The 27,381-nt window shown below is 43.1% G+C and overlaps 2 long non-coding RNA genes across 4 annotated transcripts in view; one reads left to right on the top strand and one right to left on the bottom strand.

The window, feature by feature from the left end:
* The first annotated feature begins 23,895 nt into the window (after positions 1 to 23,895).
* The window catches only part of LOC116661270, a 5,310-nt gene continuing 1,824 nt past the window's right edge, over positions 23,896 to 27,381 (top strand). For 2 of the 3 annotated variants that reach the window (XR_004317087.1, XR_004317086.1), the window contains exons 1-2: positions 23,896 to 23,937; positions 24,516 to 25,708. This is a non-coding gene — a long non-coding RNA (uncharacterized LOC116661270). The remainder of the gene's footprint in view (positions 23,938 to 24,515; positions 25,709 to 27,381) is intronic. The other variant, XR_004317088.1, reaches the window with a different exon arrangement.
* LOC116661271 overlaps positions 24,553 to 27,381 on the bottom strand; it is a 23,108-nt gene continuing 20,279 nt past the window's right edge. The window contains exon 3 of the long non-coding RNA XR_004317089.1: positions 24,553 to 24,686. This is a non-coding gene — a long non-coding RNA (uncharacterized LOC116661271). The remainder of the gene's footprint in view (positions 24,687 to 27,381) is intronic.

The raw sequence follows: 27,381 nt of genomic DNA, 5'->3' as shown, positions 1-27,381 counted from the left end.
GAAACATCGTCAGGATGTGCTTTACTTCTTTTTTTTCTTTTCTTTTCTGTAACCGTCACATTAGTTGTCCTCTTATTTGAGTAAAGTTTTTTCCTATTAATGCTTAACTTTTTTGTAGTGTGTTCTAGTCTTCAAAACACTCCTTTTATGCACGTTAGCTCTCCTTACTCCATCTTTCCTAACAATCGCCTTTTCAAATGCTTTAACTTTGGCAGAGTCAATTTTACTACATGATACTTCTACAGTTTTCCTCTCTTGAAGAGTATCCGAGGGCATTCCTTTCTTTCTGATAAGGGTGTCAGGGGTGTTTTTCACCCTCCTTTCCTGTGCTGAGTGATGCCAGCCCATTTTTCCTCAATTCTGTCCTACCCTTCTAATTACACGTGTTCTAAGTGTTCTCTTTACAGTCTAAGTTGTCCACGACTTCTTAAAGTACGAAGAATATTTATATGAAATTATCTTATTTCTTCTGAAATGTTTATTCAAATGCAAATTCTGCATCTGCTTTGGGGTCTGTTTTACCCTAACTATGGTGAAGATGGCAGTAAAACAGTGTGTGGGGAGCATCTATGTACAGGCCCCCGGCAAGTTATTTCTGGAAATTCATTCTGTGTGGGGGTAGCTTTCCAAGCCAGTCATTTGCTCAAAGATAGTTTTGAAAGGGACGGGCGCATATAGTAACATGGATGAGCCAGGAATTTTCACTTTTACACCTGGCATAATATGAAACTGTCAAAGAATTTCAGGGAACAGGTAAACTATATACACACACATTAGGAGCAATGGAAGTGGGGTTTGGGTGGGAGTACAAGAGGAGGACTTGTGTAACTAAACACAATCCCAGTTTTCCAACAATTGATAAGAAGAAGTATCATTTGCTGATCTCTAATCTCTCATGCAGAACCTTTCAATGTCAGCTGAACGCTTTAGTAGCAGCCGATTTTCAGAAAATACTTTTCTGCTGGTATTCAGTCTCCACCTTCAGATCCCCTAGTGAAATTTTAAACATATATTGTATCATTAATGAGAAAAGTGTTTTAAGCAGTAGTAATCACATTATTCTAATGTGGAAATTTTAGCAGTCTAACTCAGTATCATTTGCATTCAATCCTCTTCTAACAACACCCCACATTTTCTCTCTATTTTTTGACGCATGTAGGATGGCTGTATTGGCTTTACTACTCTTTAACAAATTATCTCCAGATGTAGCAGCTTAAAACAAGAATCATCTATTATATTGTGGTGTCTGTGGCTCAGGAATCGGGGTGCAACTCTGCTGGATACTCTGACCTGAGGTTTCTCAGTCAAGGTGCTGTCCAGGACTGCAGTCATTTTGAGGCTCAAATGGGGGAAAATCTGTTTCCAGCCTCACTCACACGGCTGTGAGTTGGCCTCAGGTTCTAGATGGTTACTCCAGATGGATTGACACGGGGACCTCTCCATAGAGTTCCAAGAAATAAAGAGTTAGAGAGTTTACACAAGACAGAATTCACAGTTTTTTGTAACCTAATCTCAAAAGTCACCTATATTCGTTTTACAAAAACTGAAGTGCAGTTGATTTACAGCATTAGTTTCATATGTACAGCAAAGCAATTCAGTTATACATACACATACAAATATAGTTATATATTTTCAGATTCTTTTCCATTATATGTTATTACAAGAAATCAATTACAGTTCCCTGTGCTATACAGAAGGTCCTTGTTGTTTCTTTATTTGTATGTAGAGTCATGTGTATGTGTTGATTCCAAACTCCTGACTCACCCCTCTCCCGCTCTAGCGCCTGGGGCGACCTCAGGGTGTATATTCATGTTGCTGTATTATCGTCATTAGAAGTCAGTTACTAGGTCCAGTCCAGACTCCAGCAGAGGTGACTACACACAGACATAAAAGCATAAGGGTGGAGGGTCACTGGGGGTCCTTAGAGGGGGGTCCCTGACTTGCAATGATGCACATCTTCCCTCCACGCAAAGCACATTCACCCTCTCAAGGTTCCCAAGCATCTAAACCCGCTAAATCATCGGTTCTAAGTGCAGAATCTTATCGAATAAATGAGTTTCGTATGTGGCTGTTTCCTTGGATTTCGTTGTCTGAATACAGGTGCTGCAGGTACGTGGATCTGAGAAACTAAAGGGACAAGTTATTTCTTCCCCACACGCCCAGTGCGCAACGGTGGGCTGTGGATAAGCCTTACAGACGTTCTTGTTCAAAAAGGGACAAAGCAGTAGGCGCAGAGAGGTGACTGGTCCATGACAGCTTTAATATTTGCTTATTTTCTTGCCTTGGACAACATGTATAATCTTTTCAAGCTTGTTTCTAGATCAGTACAATCTGGAGATAGTGGTGCTTTGTGAAGACTGAGGCAATCTGTGTAATGGGTTTGTTAGTGGGTAGCGAGACCCCTAAATTAGGAGACCCAACAAAGTGTGCGTCCTTGCCTGCCGGCTGGAAAGAATTCACAGCCGAGGCAGAGGGACAGAGTGAAAACTGTTCTTATTTTTCAAAGGTGGGAAAGAAAGGAAAGTGCTCGACAGGGAGAAGGACAGAAAGCTCTCAAGTGGGGAAAGGAAGTGCTCGAATGAGGAGCCACGATGGTCGGGCCACGTGGACTTTTATGAGAGGCTTCCACCATCATGCCCTCCTTCCAGGTGTGATGGAGCCAATCGGTCCTTGTTTGAGTTTTGCAGTCCTCGCGTGGGCTTTTCCCATTGCTGTCATGGCGAATCGTCTGCTGTCATGGCGTTGGCGGGTGTGTCCCTTAGCATCTAACGCATTACAGTGAGCGTGTAACGAGGCTGGAGACCTGCTGGAAGTCACATCCTCCGCCACCTTGGCCTCTGTTGGTTCTAACTCATTCTTGTTTTTCCTCACTGCAGCTGCCTCCCGAGACTGAGATAAGCATAACTGGTTCCTATTTGAGGGAGCGGCAGGCGTGTGATCCTGGGGCAACAGCTTTGGTGCCGAAAAGGAAAGCTGCTTTTAACCAGAGTGCTTACAGTTTGGTGGACTCAGAGTCCCCTCCAAAAATCCATCTCCAAAGATTCTGTTCAGCCATGAAAGCTTTGAAGGAACGTGAAGGAATGATCCCAGTTAATCAGTGAGACAGGCGGTCAGAGGCGTTGCCGTCCCCCAGTGCCTGCAGGCTTGTCCTCAACTCCAGGAGGCTGCTCTTTTCTGACTCCTGGAGGCCTGGGAGACGCTGGCTGCTCTAAGAACAAGAGGCGGGGGGTGGGGGTGGGGGTGGGGGCGCTACAGGGCCCTGTTCCCTTTCAGATTTAAGAGGGCTTCTGGCTGGTGGAAGCCTCACTTCAAGGTAGACCCCGTACATGTTGCCTACACTCTCCGTGTTATAGTCACTATAAAAATAAACTATGAATAATGTGTACAATGAATATGTGTCAGTGAACTCAGGTTTGGCTTCTCCCCACTCAAAAGTCTATGATTTGAGAGGCAAGTGTCCGAAGAAAGAAAAGGTGCTTTAATCAGAAGAGGCTGCAACCTGGGGAGATGGAGAGCTCAGTGTCTCCTAAAGACAATCTCTAAAGATTCGGCTCAGCCCTGAAGGTTATAAAGGGAAATGGGGAAGTGAGCTCAGTTAATCACTGAGACGGGGAGTCACAGTCATCCCCACACCCTCTGCCTGCAGCTTGTCAGCTTTTTGTGAACTTTTCTTTGGATGCTATCTTGTTCACATGGTTTGTTTGCAAGATGACTGAAGGGGGAGCTAGGGAATAGAGCTGGTTGTTAACGTCTTATTCTCCATTTATACACTCTTATGATCAAAGGAACAAACCCAACAAGTTAGGCAACTGGGAAGACAAAAGAAGCCTCCCGCAGACAGCGCTTTCCTGCAAAGAGCTCTTTCCTGCCCACGCTGCTGACAGATACAGCATCTTTAGTCGTTCCAAAAGTCATTGAAAAATGTTAGTATTTGTTTTAAGTAATTTCTGAAGTAGGAAGAAAAATATTTATTGTGTACGTCAGACTTTTGACCTGAAAAGGATTCTTATTTTCAGTTTTGCACAGGAAACACTGCACTTTATCACTGATCTGCTCAGGCAGTGTCTGCACTTCGGTCTGTTTGATATGGAAGCAGGCAGCTCAGTGGATTTATTATCCTGGCCACTGAAACTCCTACCTTCTCCTCTGACCTGCTCCCTGGAGACACTGTCTCATTGTCAAAAAAGAAGCTGAGGAATATTAAAAACTTTAAGAGTTTATTTGAGGAAAAATTGATTTGAATTGGGCAGCATGCAATCTAGCAGACAGAAAGGGGCTCTGAGGGGCTGTGCAAAATGGAAAACTTTTAGGCAGAAAAGGAGTAGCATCAACGAAGTTGCACTGGGCAAAGTTACTTTCCTTTAAGGGATGGCGGGGGTCTATTGGGCCGATGATCCAACTAGTGCTTTCCAGGCAATTGAATTCCTGGTTGACTGGTTTAAAATTCCATTTCTGGGGACGCCAAAGCTATAATTAAATGAAGTCTCATTTTGGTGAAGTTGTCACAGATGACTTGGCACAAGCGACCCCACGTGGAGCCTGCTGTCCTGTGTTTCACACCGTGAGCACCGCTCCGTGAGCCCCTGTTCCCTCCCCTGCTGCTGAAGTGCATCGCCCTGTACTCGCGGACCGGAGTCACCAGGGGGGAGGGACCCAGAGCAGAGAAGCATCTCTTTCCAAAACGGATGTCACCTCCTGTGCCCCCTTCAGTCACTTTCTAAGCCACTCAGTGCTCCTTTCCCCTTCCCCAATGCCAGGCTCAGAAGGTGTGGAGTTTTAGGAAGACTGTTCCCTGGGGCTCTGAGGACGTCTGAGAAGAGATTCTTGAATCTGTCCCAGGTGAGTGTTCTCCCTCCCTTCCTGTAACTGAGTTTGCACAGTTAGGGCAGGGGGTGGGGGCATCGGAGAACAACAGCTGCTTGCTTCTGGGTGTAGGTCCCCCTTTTATGCTGTGTGACACCCCAGCCTTCCCGAAGCAAACTGCCCGTGATCACCCTCACCACCTCCTGCTCAGGGAGGAGACGCTCCTAAGGACTTCAGGCACCTGCCCCCTTTGCTGACCCAGCAGTGAGTATTCTGACTGAACAGACGCCAGGGTCGAAAGCTGTCAGCTGTCCCATCACGGCAGCACAGGCCTCACCTGGGAGGTTGTTAGAAATACAGAACCCCAGGTCCTCCCGCAGACCCAGTGAATTCAAATCTGCGTTTTACAAGATCCCCAAGTGGTTCCCAGGCAGGCATGTTAAAGCGTTTAAACCACTGCTGTAAATAACACAGCCAGAATCAGTTATTTTGAAGTTTTAATTCCAAAGTCCCCCTGGAGATGTGGTGTGTGTGGGTGTGGGAGCCCGCCAGCACCGTGGGAGGTGAACGCTGGGGCTGCTCTTCAAGGGTTTGCATTCGATGTTTGTCCGCACATTTGAGGGCATTTGCACGTAGAGAAATGGAACAGTGATTGCCAGGGTGAAACGTTAGCTCCTCAAGAAGACCCAAGTTGTTTTTGGTTTTGTTTTTAATCTGAGTTACTTTACCAATAGTTCCTACTAGGGGGCACTGTAAGCTTTTTTCTATTTTTCTTTTTTCTGTCCTTAAAATTTAGGTATGGGGAAGTCAGAATGTTAAAGTCATCAGTAAATGTTTCATTCTACATTATTTTATTGGGTACATCACTACCTGCATTATCCAGGTACTGCATTTTTGAATTTATGGATGAGTAAACGGCAAGACCGACCATTTGTTTCCTATCTCCAAAACTCAGGCTCCTATGGCACCCTCTCACATCACTTGTTGCTCTTAGAATACTGTAATAACAAGTCATATAGAGAAAGAACTAAAATAAAATTTTCCCCAAAGCTGGCCACAGTCCTGGGAAAGGCAGCTCTGATCCTGTTTAAGTAGTTTGTCTAAGTTCGAGTGGATGAAAGCAATATTTATTGGGTTGCTTTGCTAAGAGTCTCTTAACAGCTTGCAACACAAAACGTGATCCATATTGCAAGCTTAAACCAAATATTCTGTTAGGCCTTCTGCTAGAAACCTGAAGGGTGACGGAATATCAGAGTGCCTCTGAACAAGACGGATGTATGTATGTGATGAACTGCACAGCCCTACGTTCCTTACCTCCTTTGTCTTAGTGCGTTTACTTTGGAAAACTTGCAATTGTAAATTCTCTCTCTCAGCCAGTTTGGTCTGTCAGTCTCAGCCCCTTGCCAGTTTTACAACCTAGAAATGTCTTTCCCAAAGGCCTGGGAGCCATGTCTTTGGAATATAATCATCAAGAAAGACCGTTTCCTTTTCCCCTCAGTCTCAGTGGGAAAGTAGGAGTCTGATCTCCATAAGTACCCATCATTACTGATTCACTTTGTTAAACCACGTCATCTTTTAAGATATATATGTATACATGGGTATATATCTGTTACGTAACTTATATGTATATATGGCTGTTGTACATTGTCTTTGTTTTACCCTGTAAAGTTGTGATTGCTTTATCAGCTGCTATAATCCAGATGGTGAGAATATTATTGTGACCTTTCACTAGGTACCTTCAAGAATAGGTTGTCATGAAGGTTGCTCATAAACATAATCTGTGCATGCTTCTCCTGACCTTCTCCTTTACATTTTCTCTCGTCAGGCACAGCTATGTGGCTCCTCTGTTTGCTGCTGTTTGTTTTGTTTCCCCCACAGGTGATTCTGATGTACAAAGCTGGGAATCACCTCCTTGTTTTTTGTTGTTTTTTTTTTTGAAATCACTACTTCGTAATCTGGGCCCGTGTTGTAAAATAAACATCTTTAAAATTATATTTACTCTTCAGCAAGGAGTGATGGATGCATGAAAAGTCTCTTCCAAATGTTGTTGTGGTCAGATCCAACCAAAAATACAGCTTTCAATCTCCATCAGTTTATTTTTTATGAGTTAGAGCTTTTGTTTTTTTCGTGTTGTCTCCAGTGGTTTCTAAGGTGCCTCTTTCAAACTTGTGTTTGAGGGATTCTGACAACAAATCATCTTTGATGAGGATCCTTACCTCATGTCACACATACAGAGCATCACTAGGGGGCGCTGTGAGTTTAGTGCTCTGTATGTTTAACATCTGTAACTTTCAGTTCTAGGTTAAGGATGAGTGTAGGTTCCTATATCACTGAGTGAAAAGCAATTAACAGACTGACTAAAAGTCATCTGCTTTTGTAAATTAATAGACTTCATTTTAGGTTTGTGGGGAAACTGAGCAAAAAATACAGAGAGTTTCCATATACCTTACTTCCTCCTACACAGCTCTTACTTTTACCTTGCGTTAGTGTTCCATAGGTTACAGCTGATGAACAAATTCTGGCACATTATTATTAACTGAAGCCCTCAGTCTACATTAGGGCTTGCTCTTTGTGTTCTATATGCTGTGAATTTTGAAAAATGTATATGACATATATACATCATTCCAGTATCAGACAGAATAGTTTCACTGCCTTAAAAATCGCCTGGGCTCCACGTTTTCATCCTTTCCAATCACCCCCATCCCAGCCCCTCAACAGATCTTTTCATTGTCTCCATAGCTTTGCCTATTCCTGAATGTTAGATAGTTGGAATTTCATAGTGCATGTAAATTTTCAGATTGCTTCCTTCACTTAGCAACATGCATTAAAGGTTTTTCCTTTTCTTCTTGAGTTGACAGCTTTTTGCTTCAAGTCCCTGAATACTACACCGTTGCTTGGAGGCTCCACAGCTCTGTTTATACGTTTATCTATTGATAGGCATCTGGGTTATTTCTAAAGTTGGGCAGTCATGAGTTTAGCTGGTATAAATACACTTGTGCAGGCTTTGCGTAAAGTTCAGTTTTCAACTCATTTGTATAAATGCAAAGTAAGATTGTTGGATCATTTGATGAGTATATTAACTTCTTCAGACACAGCCAAAGTGTCTTCTAAAGAGTCACTTGCTTTTTATTCTTGCCAGGAGCTGGAACTTTTAAATCATTCCAGGGATTAAAATAGTCCACGAAAAAAAATCATTGAGTAAAGACCATGTGATGGAGACCAGTAATGACACATTTAAAATCATTTAAAAATCAAAATGGAGTAACTATGGTTCAGGCCACCAAAACAGAGCTGGGTGGCCATGGTGGATGTGAATTCAGACACCTTGCATAAGAACTCGAATTTTCTGAAAAGCAACAAACTCAAGGACACCACCAATCATTTTCAAAACAATATCTGCAAGCAGCTGCCCGCTGCAATTCACAGTCTCAAAGCCACCGCCAACAAACCATTACTATGTAACCATCTTGATCCCCAATCAATCCTTGTATAAAGACACAGCACACCCTTACTCCCTGCCAGAGCTAATCGCCAGTCATAGTTCTCAACAACTTCTGTAAGCTTTTAGTTTTCTTTGCTTTTATAAATTTGCCCAATTCTGTAGACCCTGGGAACACAATTCAAGCGCTTCCTAATCTGGGTCTCCTGAGAGCTGCAACCCTAATAAAGCACAGAGCAACACATTTTTTTTGACTGGTTTCTCCCCAAGATGCCAGGGCCTCCAACACCTTCTACATGGGAGTTTGCAGAAGTTCAGGGGGCCAGTGGGAGATTCCTTAGGACCACCCCTGATCTGGGATTAAGGTACAGTAAAGAGTGTGTTGGACTGGGGGAAAAATGCACAACCTAAAAGTTGAGAATTATGTTTGATTCGCTGGATTTTCTGAGGATTTCAAGCTGAGGACACAGCCTCTCAGACAGCTGTGAGGGACAGCTCCTGAGAGGTAGAGGATCCAGGATATACAGGAGTTTTTGCAACCAGGCAATCAGAACATCAAAAGATTGTTCTTAATTAAAGAAAACCAGGGTGGGGAGAAGCAAGATGGCAGAGTAGAAGGACTCTTGTAGCTCACCGTCTCCCACAAATACACCAAAACTCACATCTATGGACCCACTCAGCCAACCAGAGAACCTGCCATACTCCGACAGAACATCACCCTGTTTGAAAGACAAAGACGCCAAAAATCTGGTAGGAAAAAAAGGAAAAAAGAAAGAAGAAAAAGCAAAACAGTGTGGGACCGATCCCACGGGGAGGGAGCCGCAAAGGAGGACTGGCGCTCGCTCGCTGGGTCTCCCCTCCCCAACGGAGAGGCCAGGGGGACGGAGGGGGAGCCTCCTAGGCTCAAACCTGCCCCGAGCAGCCCTTGACCGACAGAACTGAGTTAAACGGGCACAAAGGGTCCCCGCTCCACGCAGCCCGAGACGGGAGCCGGTGGCTGGGGTCGGGACAGGCGGCCCGAGCCGGGCGGAGGGCCGGGGGCAGCTGCACTGAGGTGGCCCCGGGGGACCGCAGGGGGCTGCGCGCCGTGGCTGGGAAGGGATACGGAGCAGAACAACCTCGGCCCCCCATAAATTCTGAAAACAGCAGAGCAACACGGCTGGCGTGCCCTGGGGGAGGGGTGCCGTAGCCTCCGTCTCTTCAGCCCTGCGCCGCCATCACTGGCGCTTCTCGCGAGAAGAGAGGCGGGGCTTGGCCACAGCCGCCGTCCCCTCCTGTGCGAGCGCCCGGGCGGGGGCGGGGGCGGGGGCGGGGCGGGGGCGGGGCAGGGCCCTGAACGCGCCCCCGGGGGATCCCTGCGGCCTCCTAGGCAGGACTGAGACTTGTTTACAGCCGGAGGCAGATAGGATCTTTCTGCCTGGGCACCTCAGAGAACTCACGCCGCCAAGACAAACAAGGAGCTGAGATTTGGCACGGAGCAGGGGCGGGGCCGTTCCGCGGTCTTCCCCGAGCCCGCCTCCGGAGCGCCCATGTGAGGCGAGGCATGCAGCTGAGCAGAGCGACCGGCACGGGGAAAGGGCGGGTGGCAACATGCTTTCCTGGCAGGAACGCAGCCCATGACCACGGCGCTGGGAGGGGGCGCGATCCGCACACCTTCCTCCCCTGAGCGCAGCATCTGACTGTGGCATTAGAGGGGGAGTGACCCGCCCGCCCACCGGATAAGAGCTCAGCACCTGACCCAGTGCTGGGAGGGGGCGCGATCTGCTAGCCGACAGGCACTGGGAGCAGCACAGAAGAGAGTGCCAACAGAGGGCCTCTGGAAACAGCAAGCTGAGTTCGTGAAACAGGGCGAAGATGCAAAGACCTCTTAATAGAACTATTAAGAGCACAGCGTCTCCAGGAGAACTAGATAACTGATACTCCTTAAGCCACAGTGCCAGAGAGATATGAGCAATATGAAGAAGCAGAGGAACCACTCCCAATTAAAATATCAAGAGAAATCCCCTGAAAGCAAGATCAAGGAAATAGAGATTGATGGCCTACTAGATCAAGATTACAAAAAAGGAGTGATCAAACTACTGAAGGAACTATAAGAAATAGTGTTTTGAGACATAAAATATGTCAAAAATGAAATAGAAGCTATAAAGAAGAACCAATTAGAAATAGTAAACTCATTTGCTGAACTGGGAGCTGACCTGAAGTCTGTACAAAGCAGCCTAGATAATGCAGAGGAACGAATAAGTGACCTAGAAGACAGGACAACAGAAAGCACCCAGTCAGAACAGCTGAGAGAAAAACAAATAAAAAAACAATGAAAACAATATAAGGGACCTATGGGATAATATAAAGTGTGCCAATCTATCCATAATAGGGGTTCCAGAAGGAGAAGAAAGAACAAAGGGATTGAAAAGGTATTTGAAGAAATCATGACTGATAACTTCCCAAACCTAAAGGAATCAGATATCCAAGTACAGGAGGCTCAGAGAGTCCCAAACAGGAAGAACCCAAACAGACCCACACCAAGACATGTAATAACAAGTTGGCCAGAATCAAGGATAAAGAAATGATCCTAAAGGCTGCAAGAGAAAAACAAAGAGTGAGTTACAAGGGAACCCCCATAAGGCTCTCAGTTGATTTATCTACACAAGCACTGCAGGCCAGAAGGGAGTGGCAAGATATATTCAAAGTCTGAATGAAAAAAAGATGCAGCCTAGGATACTCTATCCAGAAAGGCTATCCTTTAGAATAGAATGAGAGATAAAGAACTTCACAGACAAGCAAAAACTCAGAGTTTAGCAACACTAAACCCATGCTAAAAGAACTATTGACAGGTCTACTCTAAATAGAAAAGAAGCAGGATGCTACAAAAATGAGAAACTCATAACTGCAAAGGAGAGAACAACCATGAATTACAAAAAGAATAAACACAAAATTGTAAAAGAAGACATCTAAATCATTAAGAGTGGAAGAGTGAAACAAGGAAAGCCACTGTGGAAAACAGTATGGAGATTCCTCAAAAGACTAGGAATAGACTTACCATATGACCCAGGAATCCCACTCCTGGGCATAAATCCAGAAGGAACCCTACTTCAAAATGACACCTGCACCCCAATGTTGCACTATTTACAATAGCCAAGACATGGAAACAGGTTAAATGTCCATCAAGAGATGACTGAGTAAAGATGGGGTATATTTATATGATGGAATACTATTCAGCCATAAAAACTGACATCATAATGCCATTAGCAGCAACATGGATGTTCCTGGAGAATGTCATTCTAAGTGAAGTAAGCCAGGAAGAGAAAGAAAAATACTATATGACATTGCTCATATGAGGAATCTAAAAACAAAACAAAACAAAACAAAAAACATAAATACAAAACAGAAACAGACTAATAGACATAGAATACAAACTTGTGGCTGCCAAGGGGGCAGGGGGTGGGAAGGGACAGACTGGGATTTTAAACTGCAGAATAGATAAAAAAGATTATACTGTATAGCACAGGGAAATATAAACAACATCTTGTGGTACCTCATAGTGGAAAAAAAAGTCACAGTGAATATATATATGTTTATATATAACTGAAAAATTGTGCTCTGCACAAGAATTTGACACAACATTGTAAATTGACTATTACTCAATAAAAAATGTAAAAAAAAAAAAAAGAAAACCAGTTATCTCAAATTAATGAATTTAGTGCTTTTCTATGGATGGGAAGATGCAAAAGTCTGCACTCCTTGAAATTCTTGCTTTGATGTGCACCTTAGCTCTCTAGGGCCAGTGTGCATTCTTCCCATCTTAAGTGTCCTTTGCAGAGGGCACCATGGGGGAGGCAGCAGTGGCTGAGGCTTGATGCTTGCAACACCCTTTGTTTACTGACGCAGCAGGCAGTATTTTTCATTCACAAGATTCATTGGCAACTGGCCTGGGTCCCCCTGGTTTCCAAGAACACAAATGCCTCAAATTTCTTGGAGAGGCTTGTTTTTAAACTGGGTCTGGATATCCTCAAGCTCGCTGTGGCAGAATAAGCTGTCTTCCAGCTGTCATGCAGGTTAGGTGTGCCACTGTTTTTATAACACATTGCTGTTATTACCTGCAATTTCAGAAACATGGACCTGGGGGAGGGTATAGCGCAAGTGGTAGGGCACGTGCTTCGCATGCATGAGGTCATTAGTTCCATCCCCAGGACCTCCTCTAAGAATAAATGAAGAAGTATACCTAATTACCTCCCGCACACTCAAAAAAAAAAAAAAAAAAAAAAAAGCCATCAGAACAAGATTTAAAAAAAAAAAAATGCTAGAGACCAGAGTGAGATAAAGAGGGCTTTTTTGGGACTTTGTTAGGGCTAGAATCTGGAGATTAAGTCAGGAAGCACTTGAATTCAGACTTGCCAGACTACAAAAGGGAGGAAGTTTATAAAAGCAAAAACAGTGAGTTACAAAACTTGTTGATGAAGAATTATAATTGGAGCTGGGAAGAAGGGAAAATGATTGTAAAAAAAGGATTGCATTTGAAATACTTGCATAAGGACAAGGAGGGACCTTGAGATGATTAACACTGCAGCTGGAGGCCTTTGCTATGTCTGCGTTGTCCTCTTTTTCCTTGGGCCTGGTATAAAATAAAGGAAGTTCAAGTTCTTGAATTCTGAAGCTGATATAGGAAAAAATAGGGAACAAGAGGATGGCTGTGTCCCACATCTGGGGTGAGTCACTGGGATGTGCCCTATCAAGTGAGGGTCCTTGGCTTCACACCGGAAATAATTCAAGAGTGAGCGATACTGAGTAGAAATAGATTTATTCAGAGAGATGCACACTGCATGGACATACTGAGTGTAGGCCATCTCAGGAGGCCAGAGAGGCCATGAGGTTGGGGTGCGAGGCGGGGGGTAAAGTAAAAGTAGATACACACTCCATAGACAGGGTGCAGGCTCTCTCAAAAGGTGAGGGAGTGAGAGGCCAGAGGCAGAGTGTGGCTAGTTTCATGAGCTCTGTAGCTTCGTATGCTAACAAGTGGGAGGATTACTCCAACTGCTTTGGGGAAGGGGCTGAGTTTCCCAGGAATTGGTCCACTGCCTGCTTTTTGATCTTTTATGGGCAGCCTTGGAACTGTCATGGCGACCATGGAAGTGCCATTTAGCACGCTAACATCACAGACGTACAGTGGGGTCAAGGTTGACTGGGAGTCAAATCTCCCACCATCTTGGGTCTCAAGGTCTACTGGGAGTTGAATTCTCCACCATTTTGGTGTTAATTCTTGGGTCATTCCTTTAATGGCTGTGCCTTGCCCCTTCCTTCCCGTCTCTAAACCAGACCCTCAGCAGCCTCACAACTGCATCTTTGTAGGCTGCAGTGAGATTAATCTATTATAATTTCAATTTGCCATCATTCTGATCTATGTTCCAGTTTTTGTGATACTATATAATCATAACCTTTTAAAACATCAGTCTCTTGATTCAACCCAGAAACAGACACCCGCTTTGGCTGGCCATTCAGGAAAATCCATCCAGACCTCCCCCCAAGATGTCCCAGGTGTCTGCTCTACCCTCTTCATCAGAATTTGCAGGATTTATTTCTCAGCACCTACCACAAGGGTAAACACTCTGCAAATATTTAGTGATTGGATACGAAATGATTAGGAATACAAAAAACATGTAAAAATGTGGCTGCCACTCGAAGTACATATGTTATATAGCTGCTGCTAGAAGTAAGCCCCCAGTTTCATTGACAGCACAGGATACATTTTCTTCTCACTCATGCAGCTGTGGACGATAGGAGTTCTTGGTCAGGATGCAGCTTTCTTCCACGTGGAAACTCAGAGACCCATATCTCTCTTATCTTGGGGCTGTGCTGTCCCTAAGGTCTCCTTGTCATTGGCACCTAAATGAGAAAGGGGAGAGAAAGCTTTTGTGAACATACGTCCATTTCTGGAAGATCAGTGCCCAGTGACACTGTGACACACCTCACCTTGATCCACACTCAGTTAGATTTATTTCTGTGCCCACATGTAGCTGAAAGGGTGGGTAGAAATGTATATTTATAATATATAAGAAAATCCTTAAAACTTAACAGCAAAAACACAAAGAACATAATTAGAAAATGGACAAAAGGCATAAAGACAGATTTCACTGATGACAATACACAGATTAACAGATAAGCACGTGAAAAGACGCTCAACATCTTTAGCCACTGGGACAGCGCTAATTAAAACCACAACGAGATATCACTACATGACTCTCAGTATAGCTAAAATAAAATAGAAGGACATCAAATGCTGGTGAAGATGTGGGGAGCCTGATTCACTCCTATATTGCTGATGGGAATTCTTGAATGTTACAGCCACTCTGGAAAGCAGTTTGGCAGGTTTTTTGGTTTGTTTTTTGTTTTTTTATGTAAGTGTGCAATTACTATACAACCCAGCAAGCAGAATTCTTGTTACCAAGGCCAAGCTCATACTGCTTGCCACATGATAGGCCAATAAATTGAGAGATGGAGCCTTGGGGCAAGGAATAACAACTGTATTCAGAAAGCCAGCAGACTAAGAAGATGGTGGACTCTTGTCCCAAAGAGCCATCTTGCCTGAGTTAGAGTTCAGGCTTCTTTTACACTAAAGAGGAAGGGGGTGTGACTGGCTGTTGCAGACTTCTTGGTGCTGGCCTGACAGTGTGATGGTGACATGATAATCCTCTGTTCTTGCAGCCGTCCATGTAGGTCTGGCCATGATGTTTCTATAAACCTCCAGCAGGACAAATGTTATTTTCCGTTCTGCAACTCTTTATTTCTATGTGAATGCAAAGTGTTATGGCTTTACAGGTCAAGCCTGGGAGGCACAGCCTCGAGCAAGGGCTATCATGCATATTTCAGGATATAGGTAACATCCTTTGATGAGACAAAGGCACAGGGCCAGCTTGGCTAAGCACGAGCAAGAAAGCACAGAGATTGCAGCTAAAGGACTAGATCCAATGTGGAGTCAGTTTTGTTCTTCTTTGTTACATTCTGAGTATTTATCCCAGAGAAATGAAAACACATTTCACACAAATGCCTATACACAAATGTTTCTAGCTATTTTATGCATGACAGTCCAAGAGTGGGAAAAACCCCAGATGTCCTTCAATAGAGGAACAGTTAAGCAAACTAGGGGCTAACCACACCATGGACTACTACTCAACAATTAAAAAAAACCAAAAAGCAAAAAAACCCAGTGAAATCTAAATACTCACAACAATTTGGTTGAATGGCCAGAGAATTATGCCAAGTAAAAAAAAAAAAAGCTCATCACAATTTTGTATTCTCTCATCTCTCAGAGGTACTTTCTGCTGTTTGTTATTAGAATGATCAGCATTCCAAGAGTAAGCACAACAAGAAAAAATGGACTTGAGAAATTTAAACTTTAGAATTTAGAAAAGGAAATGAGCACATGGGAAATGTTTTACAAACAAAGTATGTTTTCATTATTTTATAGCTCGTTTCTTCCACCTGTAGTTCATTTTACAAGCCACTGCCATCTAGGTCTCCCCAAAGCACCATTCTCATCACTGATGCCTCATTGCAGAACTACCTTCCATGGGTCCCCCGTGGCTATAGCCATGGCCATTTACTGTCTCTGATCTACCTTTTCAACACCAAACACCACTGTTACAATTTTTTTAAAGTAGGGCTTGGTCCTGCACCCAGAGCGCCAGCACTGCGTGGCAGGGGCAGCTGCCCCCGCCTCCTTCACCCCGCCCCCTGCACAGACTCCATGCTTATCAATTTGTAAACTTCTCTTATTGATGCTTTCTATACCAGTGGTTCTCAATATGGGCTCCGTTTTGGACTCATTTGGGTGGGGGAGAACCTCTTAGAAAAGATGAGTGCTCAAATACCATCTCCAGAGATCCTCATATAGTTGAGCTCTTGTGGTGCATTAGAATCATTTTTTAAAAACTCCCCTAGTGTTTCGAATTTGTAAGCACAGTATAGAATCCTGATTCTACCTTATTCCCTAGAGCTGAGATAACAAGTTCAACTTTGTCTAAATCAGCCTTTCCTCTAAGGTTCAGTGCAAGTGTCCTCAACCCCCATGGGGTCTTTTCCCAAGAAAAATACTCCCTGACTCCCATCTTGGGCCACAAGCTGTACAGTTGGTAAGTTAGTTACAGACCAACTTGATGTCACACTATTCTTATTGATTCTTGTAAATCCTCTTCTACTTTATTTATTCTCATTTTAGTCTAATTTCCATCCCCCAACAGGCACCTATTCTTGTGTGCACTTTTTTTAAATAAAAGATATTTTCACACAAATAAATTTAGTACACATTGTTATCTTAGCATAGTGAACAGTCACGTATCGCAAGGTGATACTTGGTTACCACGCAGTGATCACCACCGCCCCAAACATGAAAGTGGAGCCAGCAGCACTCAGAGCCCCCTGTGCTCCTGCCGGTCACTGGTCCCTTCTCGCTGTCAAAAGCATCTTCTTTCTTAAGCTCACACAGTACTTTTTGCTTGTTTCTGAGCTTTATGTAAATTGAACAGTTCAAGATGTATTCTATGGTGTCGGTCTTCTTACATCAAACATTATGTTCTTGAGATTTACTCTGCTACACACCAGAAACTGACACAACATTGTAAATCAAATAGACTTCACATACATACATACATACATGCATGCATGCATGCATTTCCCTGGGCCCTATCAACAGAGACTCAGATTCCATAAATCTGGAGAGGATCAAGGAATGTGTATTTATCAGCAAGCATCCTAAGTGACTTTGGACCATGACCGTGGACCACACTTGCAGAAAATGCTGCTACCTAGTAACACAGAAGGGCCACAGACTTAATATTTTACCTGCCAATGGAAACATTCTATCAGATAGTTTGAAAAATTCCAAAGGCAAAAGATGTATTTGAAAGTCAAAGTGGAATAATAATCATTTTATAATTATATGTTTTTTCTTTTTTTCTTGTGTATTTTTTTTTATTGAAGTATGGTCAGTTTACAATGTTAAGTGTCAATTTCTGGTGTACAGCACAATGCTTCAGTCATACGTGAAGATACATATATGTGTTTTCACCTTCTTTTTCATCATAAGTTACTACAAGATACTGAATATAGTTCCCTGTGCTATAAAGTATGAACTTGTTGTTTACCTGTTCTATATATGTTAGTATCTGCAAATATCTAACTCCCAATCTATCTCCAGCCACCTCTCACCTCCCTTCCCAGTAACCACAAGTTTGTCCTCTGTGTCTGAGAGTCTGTTTCTGTTTTGCAATTAAGTTTGCCTTTTTTCCTCCATATTCCAAATATGACTGATATCATGTGGTCTTTTTCTCTCTCTTTCTGGCTTATTTCACTTAGAATGACAATCTCCAGGTCCATCCATGTTGCTGCAAATGGCAATATTTCATTATCTTTTATGGCTGATTAGCATTCCATTGTATAAATATACCACAGTGTCTTTATCCAGTCATGTGTATAATGACACAGTTCTAAACGCCTGTAACAGACGTAGAAGAGCACCAATAAATGGCAGTGAAGGGGGTGGGGAAGGAGACCCTGTGTCATGACACTGTGGAATCTGGAGACACCTCCTTAGAAGTTTGGAAGTTCACTGTAATGGCGTCCATATAAAGTGGGCGAAATGCCAAGCCACGGTATACGTTAAAAGCAAAATAAGATCAAGTGTCTGCATAGTTGCTAAAGATTCCATGTAGTATCATGATGTCATGTCTGATTATGTGAACAGGCGCTCAGGGGTAGTTGCTAATTTTCTGTTAATGTCTTTTAGAGTTAGTGTTCTTCCTCCTGAAATAAATGTACATGAATAAGAATAAAATGGTAGAACTGATTTTTATTTAAGAAGTAGCATGAAATAATACTATTGTCTATGAGTCACTGCGATGTTTTTAAATATAAACTATTTGAAGTAGGAAAAAATGTTTGTTACAATATAGATTCCGTACAGTGACAACAAAAGGAATTTCATGTTTACAAATCGCCCCTCACTGTTCCTCATCCTCAGGAAGTTATTCCATTCCCATGTGATTAGGGAGGGATTTTCTGTTAACTTTCTGTTATCGAGGCTCACAGCTTAGCCAACAAATTCAAAGTGGACTGTTTTCATTTTCATTGCTGCCTTTGCAACCGGGGAGTGTTCGTGTTGAAGCAGAAACATGAGTGCTGGGGAAGCATCTTTGGAAACGTTACTGACAGACTCTACCTTCAGAAAAGGCTGGGAGAAGGGGAGGCTTGGTAATGTAAAACTGGTAAACTTTGACAAAACAAAACGGGAGTCGGGGAGACAGGTGCTCTTCTCCCATGGATGCATGATGGAAACTGCATTTCAGGGGTGTTAGTACTTCACAGTTCGTCTCTGTGGAGGGTGAGAAGTTTGGAGGGACCGAGGTGGGTGGGAGTTGGGTGGGTGGGGGGAGAGGTGTGTAATTGTTCCATCAGTTATTTTATTACTGTGTGTGTTACTTAAAGATTTTGGAGGTAGGAGAAATCCACGAAAAGTTACAAGAGTTTAAGAGAAAAATGTTCTCTGGATTTCCATTGGCAGCTTTCACCCGGCAAGGCACATTATGATGTTAAATAACAGATTGTTTATATCCCAGAATGATGGCAAATTCAGACACTACTAATTGTGTAATATGTATATGATTAAAACTTGCCCCTAAAAACTGGGATTTTGGGTGTATAGAGCTTTTGAAATTTAATTTACAAATAGATGTCGGTGTTTGGGGGTGGGAGCTGGAGCCTAAACCTACCCACCAGTGAATCCTTTAGCATTTTTAGTTTATAGCAAATTTGATGAGAAAGGGATGTCTATAGTTTGAATTATTTTTTAACTCAGTACAATGCATTTGAAAGTCATCCATATGGCATTGTGCATCAGTAGTGTGGACTTAGATAAGGGGAAAAGTTATTCATGTAAGGGCTACTGCAGGAGTCTGAAAAGGGCTCTCTTTTTTCATGCTTTGAATGTTGATTTTCTTAGGAGGTGCGTCTGCTTTTATACATGTAAGTAAAATAGGCGATAAAAATAAATACCTCAGAAAGGCTCTGAGAAAGGCTCTCACTCTATAAATAGGGCAAGAAGGGGGACGACATCTGAGAAGCAAGAAAGCGTGAGCCCCGGGGAGCAGGTGGCACTGCCGTGCGTGACACCCGTGTTCACATTCTGTTAACCGACAGATCTGCTTAGGGGAGCCACGCGCATCGCTGCATCGTACTGGGTTTTTTTAGTGCTTGTTTACATTTTCAGGCAGGCTAGAGGCTGGCTGGATGTGGAGGGAGGGAGAGCGTGACTAAAATATATCAAGCCAAAGCAAAATAAGAAACGAGCAACTGGGACCATAGGGTCACGTTTTCCCTTTTTCTTAGTACCTAGTGGTAGTTTACCCTTTTACTAGCTGGAGGATACTTGGCTTGTTTGCCAGGTTTTGGTGATAGTGAATGAAGTTGATGTAAATGCTCAGGTAGAGGCTTTTGTGCAAAAGGAAGTTTTCATTTCTCTAGCATGCGTGCCTGGGGATGGGATGGCTAGGCCTATGGTAAGTCTGTGTTTACCATACCTCACTGCCAAGCTGTTTCCAAAGTGGCTGTACTGTTGCATTTGCAACAACAATGCGTGAGAATTCAGTCTGTATCATTCCTGCGCCGTCACTTAGTCTTGTTAGTTTGCTTTGTTGTGTTTGCCACTCTAATGCGCTCACAGGGCAGCACATTGTATTTCAATTCGTGTCTCCCTGATGGCTGGTGATGGTGGTTTCTTGATTCTAGGAAGGCAGCAGGGCAGACGCAGGAGCTGGCGAGGGCCTCCAGGGCCAGCAGTGTCCTGGGTGAAAGGAGGCCTGGGTTCCCAGGAGCCTGGTGACCCGGGAGCCACCTGGGGCACTGGAGCTGGCAGACACTGGGGTGAGGGGGAGCCTGCAGGGAGTCCCACAGGGCTGCAGGGGTCAGCCTGGGGCTGGGGCTGGGGCAGGTGGGTCTGGGGTCGGTAGTGAACTCATGCTACTCTCCATTCCCCGGGGAAAGGGTCTTTCTTTGCGCTGGGCTGCCCAGGCTTGGGAGAAGGGTGTTGGGGGCCTGGGTTCCCAGGAGGCCACCAGGAGCCGGGTGTCCCAGGAGCCACCCGGAGCTGCTGGACTTGCCAGGTGCAGGGGGGAGACAGAGGCCGGGCCCCTAGGAGCCTACAACAAGAGCTGCTTGGAAGTGGCCAGAGGCAGGTTTCTGTGCCAGGACTCGCTGGAGGGGGCGGGGGCCGGTGTGAGGCCCGGGGGTGGGTGGGCCTGGATCCTTGGCTCTTGGGAGGGTATTTTCATGGGTAGATAATTTTCAAATTGATATTTCTACGGGGAGATGAGTAGATGTCACTTCTAGAAACACTTTTTTACCCCTTTTCCAACCTATATTCCTTCCATTTTTTTTCCCCCTTGCCTTATTGTCCATGAAAGAACCTCTTGTAAAATGTTAAGTTGGATCTGTGAGCACAGACATCCTTGCCTGGATCCTGATCTTTGGAGGAAAATACACCCTCTTTCACCCTTAAGTACCATGCTAGCTGTACTTTTCATGAAGATGAAGTTTATAAGGTTAAGGAAAGTCCTTCAATTGCTAATTTACCGGGGTTTGTTATCTTGGATGACTATTACATTTTTCACTTTTTTGTATTTTGTTGAGATGGTCATGTCCTTTCTCTTCTCTTATTCTTTTAATATGATGAATTATATTAACTCATTTTCTAAACCTCCCCCCAGTACTTCTAAACAAATCTGTTATTTATGGAGGTGAATCTGGATTGTTTGTATCCTCCTCCCTCTCGCCTCTCCTCCCCCTCCTCCTCCTCCATCCCCCTCCTTCTCTTTCTCCCTCTTCCTCTAACTCTTCTTCCTCTTCCTCTTCTCCTTCTTCTTTCTTCTTTCTTTCTTCTTTCTTCTTCCTGTTCTTCTGGGATTGAACCCAGGACCTTGTACATGCGAACATGCACTCTACCACTCTACCACTGAGCTATCCCCTCCCCCTGTATGTTTCTTTTTCATCCTCATTTCTACTCTTTTTGTTTCTTGCTCTCTCATTAGCTCTTTTTCCAATAACTGAAAAATTCTCTAAGGGAAAAAATTCAGTTTCTCTTATCTCTGGCTCCCTTTGGGCCACGACAATCATTTATGAACCCTGATCCTTCATGAAAGGGGTTGGCGACAGGGGAGCTGAGGTACAGCTAACTGTGCGGGGTGATTCTGTGACAAATTTAAGTTTTTCTTCCTGATGCCTCCATAAAGTTGAGACTGTGACATTTGTATTCATAGGTAACAAGCTCCAAAGAAAATGCTCAGGAATTTTTTTCTCCCGTAACCCCTGCCAAAGTTTTTTGTTACGTGACCGCACTTACATCCTTACTTGCAAGCGTGCTTGTACCTTCTGTTCTTTGGGCAGGTAAGTTACTTGTCCTCCAAACTTTGCAATGCTCTTTTGCACACGTATATTGCCAGTAAATATTTATCGAGTTCCACTATGTGCCAGGCACTGTATAAAGTGCTTGAAGAATTTCAATGAACAAAACATGCAAAAAAAAAAAAACCAAAAAATAAACCCCTGCTCCCAGGGAACTTCTATTCTAGCAGAGAGACACAGACACTATGATAAATCAAATGGAAGTGGAAGAGATTGAGGTACCCGTGTAGTGGCCAGGGTGAGCCTCCTTGAGAAGATGACCTTTTAGCACACTTTTGAAGGAGATGAAGGAGCCATGTGGCTTTCTGGGGGAAGGCATTCAGGTGGAGGGAACAAGTAGAAAAAAAAGAGAAACCCCCTTGGGGTGTATGAGGAACAGTAAAGAGGCCTCTGTAGCTAAAGCAAGGGGAGAATGTGGAAGAGTAACAGGCTACGGGTCAGGGAAGCCGTAGCCTTAAGAGTCAGTTGTGGACTTTGGCTTTTATTTGGAGTGCGGTGGGGACGATCAGCAAGAGGAAGTCATGAGAGAGGAAATCCATGATGGGACTTTCATTGTAGAAGAATCATTTTGACTGCTGTATTGAGAATAGATTTTTGGAAAAATAGGGCAGAATCAGGAATTAAGATAATCTTGTAGAAATTCAGGCCAGAGATGAGGGTGGTTTGGGCCTGAGGGGAACGGTGGAAGTGGGAAAGGTTGGTAAGATTCTGGATATTTTGAAATTTGAGTCAACAGTAATTTCTATCAGATTGGATAAGGGAGGGAAAGGTAAGCTTATGAACCAAAAATGTGTTTTCTTCCCATAGCGTACACTCTGAAATCTTGCTGTTTTCAGAGCATCTAACGAGGGCCAAAATATTTTTATACCTATTCAACAGAAATACATAGAAAACAGAAAACTACAGGAAACCCTACATTGTATTTTTGGCACTGGAATCAATCTTTGAACTGTGTGATGTCTTGTCCACCAGGAGGCTTTATACCCCCTTAGAAACGTACCATATATAGAAATGTACAGACTACAATTTAGGGAAGGGAAGGAGTTTGCCTTTCTTTTGTCAAGAGGCAGAAGGGGTAATATCAAGGAGGAGGTGGGAAAGGGGAGTCTGTATGATGCCCGGAGAGAGTACTACAGAAGTTAAATGCTATAGAAACTGAGTTCCTTAAAGCCATCGTTGTCTGCGTTCCCCCAGGAAACTCATATGCACAGGTACGTGGCTTGAAGTCCAGTGGACCCGGGTAAGACTGTTACTGATGACTTAGGAAAGCAACCATCGAACGTGCATACTTCAGGACTGAACTCAGGGGTAAAAGATCACCGTATAAAGATAAAGATTTACTCACATACTAGTTTCTGGAGCACATTCTCTTCCAAGGCAAATCCTCAATATAATAAAATGATTTAGGAAAAGTGCACTAGCTTGCACTTGGCAAGTGATCATGGGCTCTCAATGTTGTATTCTCCCGGAAACCAGAAAAGGGACACTGATCTCAGAAGGCCTGCTGTATTGGCAAGGAGTGAAATGCAGCCACGTTTCTCCCTACTGTGTTGCAGTCGGTGTTTTATAAACGGTTGACGCTGGCAGCGTTCCAAGAGGCGTTAGAAACGTTTGTCAGTAGCAGTCCCGCACGCCGCCAAGAGCGGGACAGCGCCCGGAGGATGCATTACAGAGCCAGGCACTTGGGGCTCTACTTCAGGATGCAGAATGAGATGATGGATGATGAAGGAAATTATGTAAAGAAATATGTATAAAAGAAAACTATTTATTGGGAGAAATCCATGCATTTCTAACAATCTGTCTACCTGTAGAAAGTAGCCCCTGTTCAGATTTTATGAAAAACAAATTGGTATTAGCAAAGGCCATAAAATTCCAAGAGTCCAGTTGGTATTTGGGCGTGTTTTTCTTTAAGCACCTCACTTTGGAATTTGGTTGTATATATACACATGCACATACACACATGTATATACATCTGTACACACGTGTAAAAAAATAAGACTGAACTCAGGATGGTAAGTGGGAAAATAGATAAAAGGGATGAGAAAGTGTATTTATTGTCATTCACTGTGTCTGTCCAAGTTTTAGGAAGAAACACAGAGTGCGTTCCGTGTGTTATCTGCCCAGAATGATGGATTGGATTTGGGCGTAAGTGCTTTTATTTTTCTGAAGACTCAAGGAATTGGACATTCAGCCAGATGTTCTGTGCCTCGTTAGAAGCTGGTCTTGCTCAGTTTGAAACCAAGGAGGAGCTGGTAAGAAATATTTTAGGATCACGGTCTTTGGTGAATCCTTAGCCCCCCCGCGAAGGACCGGCTGCGTCAGGTTGCAGCTGGAAGAGGAGGAAGGAGCCCGGTCTGGGCAGACGTGGTGGCGGGGGCTGCATGATGGCGCCTAACATTTGTTGGGGGTGTATTCTCTGCCTGAAACTCTGTGAGACAAGTTGGATACATTCTTACTTGTCATCCTCACAGTTAACCTGTGAGACCAGACATTCTTCCCATTGTACCAAGAAACATGGTAATTGTGTAATTTATCACCCAAATTGGGACATTTGGGGGAGTGACAATATTAATATTAATATTATGTTGGAACCACAGACGTAAACTGGGACTTCCTGAGTCAAGTTGGGATGGATGGTCACTTTAAAGTAATTGAGGCTCAGAGATATTTGGGTGACGTAAGCTGAGAATTGAAGACTGGGCTGTCTCCGAAGGCGAAGCTTCTCAGTTATTACGAGGCTCCCACCCAAAGGGAGAAGGAGGCCAGAGGGAAGAGAGACTCAAGAGAAGTGTGAAAGAGACATGTTTTTACTTTCTGTGTCTTATAACAGAATTTCCTGAGAAGATACAAAGGCGCTCCTGACCACTGGATCGGCCTTAGCAGAGAATCACCACGTCACGTTTGGAAGTGTACAGACAGCAGTGCATATAACGCCCCGTACGTTTTTAGATTTCTTTTCCTTCCATGGAGTTGACGTGTGGTTTTGCATGTGAATTGTGTCCTGTGAAAATAAATTTAACATCATGGGAAGCTATTTCACTATGGGGTAAGAAATATAAATCCCTCACCTACTCTTCCATTTATTAGCTTTGCCTTTGAAAAAACTTGCCTTATTGTGACTTCAGCTGAAATCTTTCATGTGAAGATGACATTTGACATGATTCTGCCACTTTCGCCGGCTGACTTAAACTGCGCTGAGATTTTTATTAAGAATGTGGAGGGAGACGCTGGTGCACGACGGAGGTCCTGCAATCCCAGGAAGCCACTGAACACTCGCCACCCACAGGCTCTGGAGTCCACTCTCCCAGCTGCTGCGTCTCCCCGTTAGAGGAGGTGGTCAGGGAGCCAGTGGGAAACCCTCCTAAGGTTTTCTCACCGGAGGGAACTTGGTAACCGCTCCTTGGATTGTGAACATCTCAGTGGGAGTAATGTGCATGTAACCGTTGCATTGGAGCAGATAAAATGGAGGGGCTCCTTTGCTTCCTTCAATCAAAGCTCAACCCTCTAACGAATTGACTAGTAAGTAAACACTGTTGTTTCCACACGTGCATGAAGCAGGTGAGGAGACCCTGAGAATGAGCTTCACTGAAGGCCCCCGAAGGCCACAGCTCACTTGGCTACAACAGCAAGCACTCGTTAAACACCTGCCCGGTACCAGCTGGGTGTGTTATCGGTGATGCTAATCTCGCGATATTCAAGAGACTATAAAAGGAACGGAATACAGAAATGGTGTATATTTAAGAAGTAATGTGAATGACAGATTTTCACTTTTCTCTCGTTCACATTAAAAATACCTGGAGTAGGTATTTTTACCTAGGATAATAGAACATAGAAGGGGAATAAATGTAGGTGACCCACCTGTGATTTTTTGTTATCATTGTTGTTAATATTTTTGTGTTTGGTTTTAGGTTTGCCATCACAGGGATTGGGGAATATGCCTATCTGAGTGACAACGGAATTAGCAGCGCCAGGACCTACACAGAAAGGAACTGGATTTGTAGCAAGACAATATTAAGTAGTTAGGTAAGTGGGGACACTGGGCAGATTTGTCGGGGATAGAGAGGATGGTCTGGAAGATGGTATCATCCCTCCTCCTGCGTAAAGGGACTTTGCTTCTTGTAAAGAATTCTCAGTATTTATGCTTTAAATTAGTGTGCTAAATAAATGTTGTATCTATGAACAAATACCCATCTTTATTTTACCCTTTATTGGATTTAAAGTCCTGCTTTTATTCCAATTAAATGACAAATAATTAATTATGTGAAGTCTTTAGGCATTCAATACCCAATCTTAGTACTGTTCATATATGATTGAGCTTTAGAAATAAAATGTTTTAAATTTTTATATCCTAGCTACACTGTACTGATGAGTCCCAAAAAGGATGAAATAGCAATTTAGAATATATACTTTCTCTTTAAAGAAGATTACCACATGATATCATTTATATGTGGAATCTAAAAAAAAAAAAAAAAAAAAAAAAAGAAAAAAAAACTTATTTACAAAGCAGAAACAGACTCACAGACATAGAAAACAAACTTATGGCTACCAGGGGCCAAGGAGGTGAGAAGGGATAAATTGAGAGTTTGAGATTTGCAAATATTAACTACTATATATAAAATAAAATAAGAAATAGATATACAAGTTTCTTCTGTATAGCACCAGAAACTATATTCAATATCATGTCGTAACTTTTAACGACAAAGACTATGAGAACAAATATATGTATGCGTACGTATGACTGAAACATTATGCTGTGCACCAGAAACTGACACATTGTAAACTGACTGTATTTCAAAAAAAAAGATAAAGTCGGGGGGAATACATCGTTTTTCTTTATGTACTTACATTTCTCCCATTTCACTGGTGTATTTGTCAATTTCCTCTTATAATTCTGCACAATTTTGTATATATTTATATATATTTTATATTTATGTTATATATATTAGAGACTATGTATTTGATACTTTTTGCCTTACACTGCATTTTATCTCACGGAGAATATGTCTAGTTCACTTCTGTGTCCTCAGAGATGAGCACAGTGTCTCAAATATATATGCCTTCATGACTACAAGATTCTATCTCATTTCTTAGTTTCTGCTGTCTTTCTCATAGAGGAAGCTAAATTTCCACAGAAATCTGGAAAGTAAAAAAAAGTTCATATTGATAAACTGAGTGTGACTAGCTCACAGATGATATCTGAGTCAGACTCCAACCCTTACTGACCTAATATTCTCTTATAAACTGGTTTCCAATCCATAAATCTAAAGCTTGGATTCCACTTCTTACCAGCTGTGACCTTGATAATTTACAAAGCCCCTCAAAGCGGAGTTTCTTCATGTGAAAGATTAATATAGTGGCTAATTTTAAGATTCAAATGAGCTAAGAGATCAAAGTCTCTTCCCACTGTATCTGCCTCATAGTAAATATTTAAATAGTTGTTGTTCTTCCATTATTGCTCAACGGAAATAAAAGTAAAAATGGCCCCAATACTTATGCCACCCCTGTGGGAATGTCTAAGTGATGTTAAGTTGTTATTTTCCTTTGCCCCCAGCAGGAAGTCTGTCCATTGTATAAATCAGTTTCTAATGTTTCAGTGGAAATCATTACTGGTTGAATTAATCATTGAAAATTCATGTGGGAAACATTTCTTCATAGGAACAAGCCTCCAAAATACATGGCTTGCAACAGAAAGAGAA

The sequence above is a fragment of the Camelus ferus genome, chromosome 34 (genome assembly GCF_009834535.1).
Source record: "Camelus ferus isolate YT-003-E chromosome 34, BCGSAC_Cfer_1.0, whole genome shotgun sequence".
NCBI lineage: Eukaryota > Metazoa > Chordata > Mammalia > Artiodactyla > Camelidae > Camelus > Camelus ferus.
This window is presented reverse-complemented; position numbering and strand designations above follow the sequence as displayed.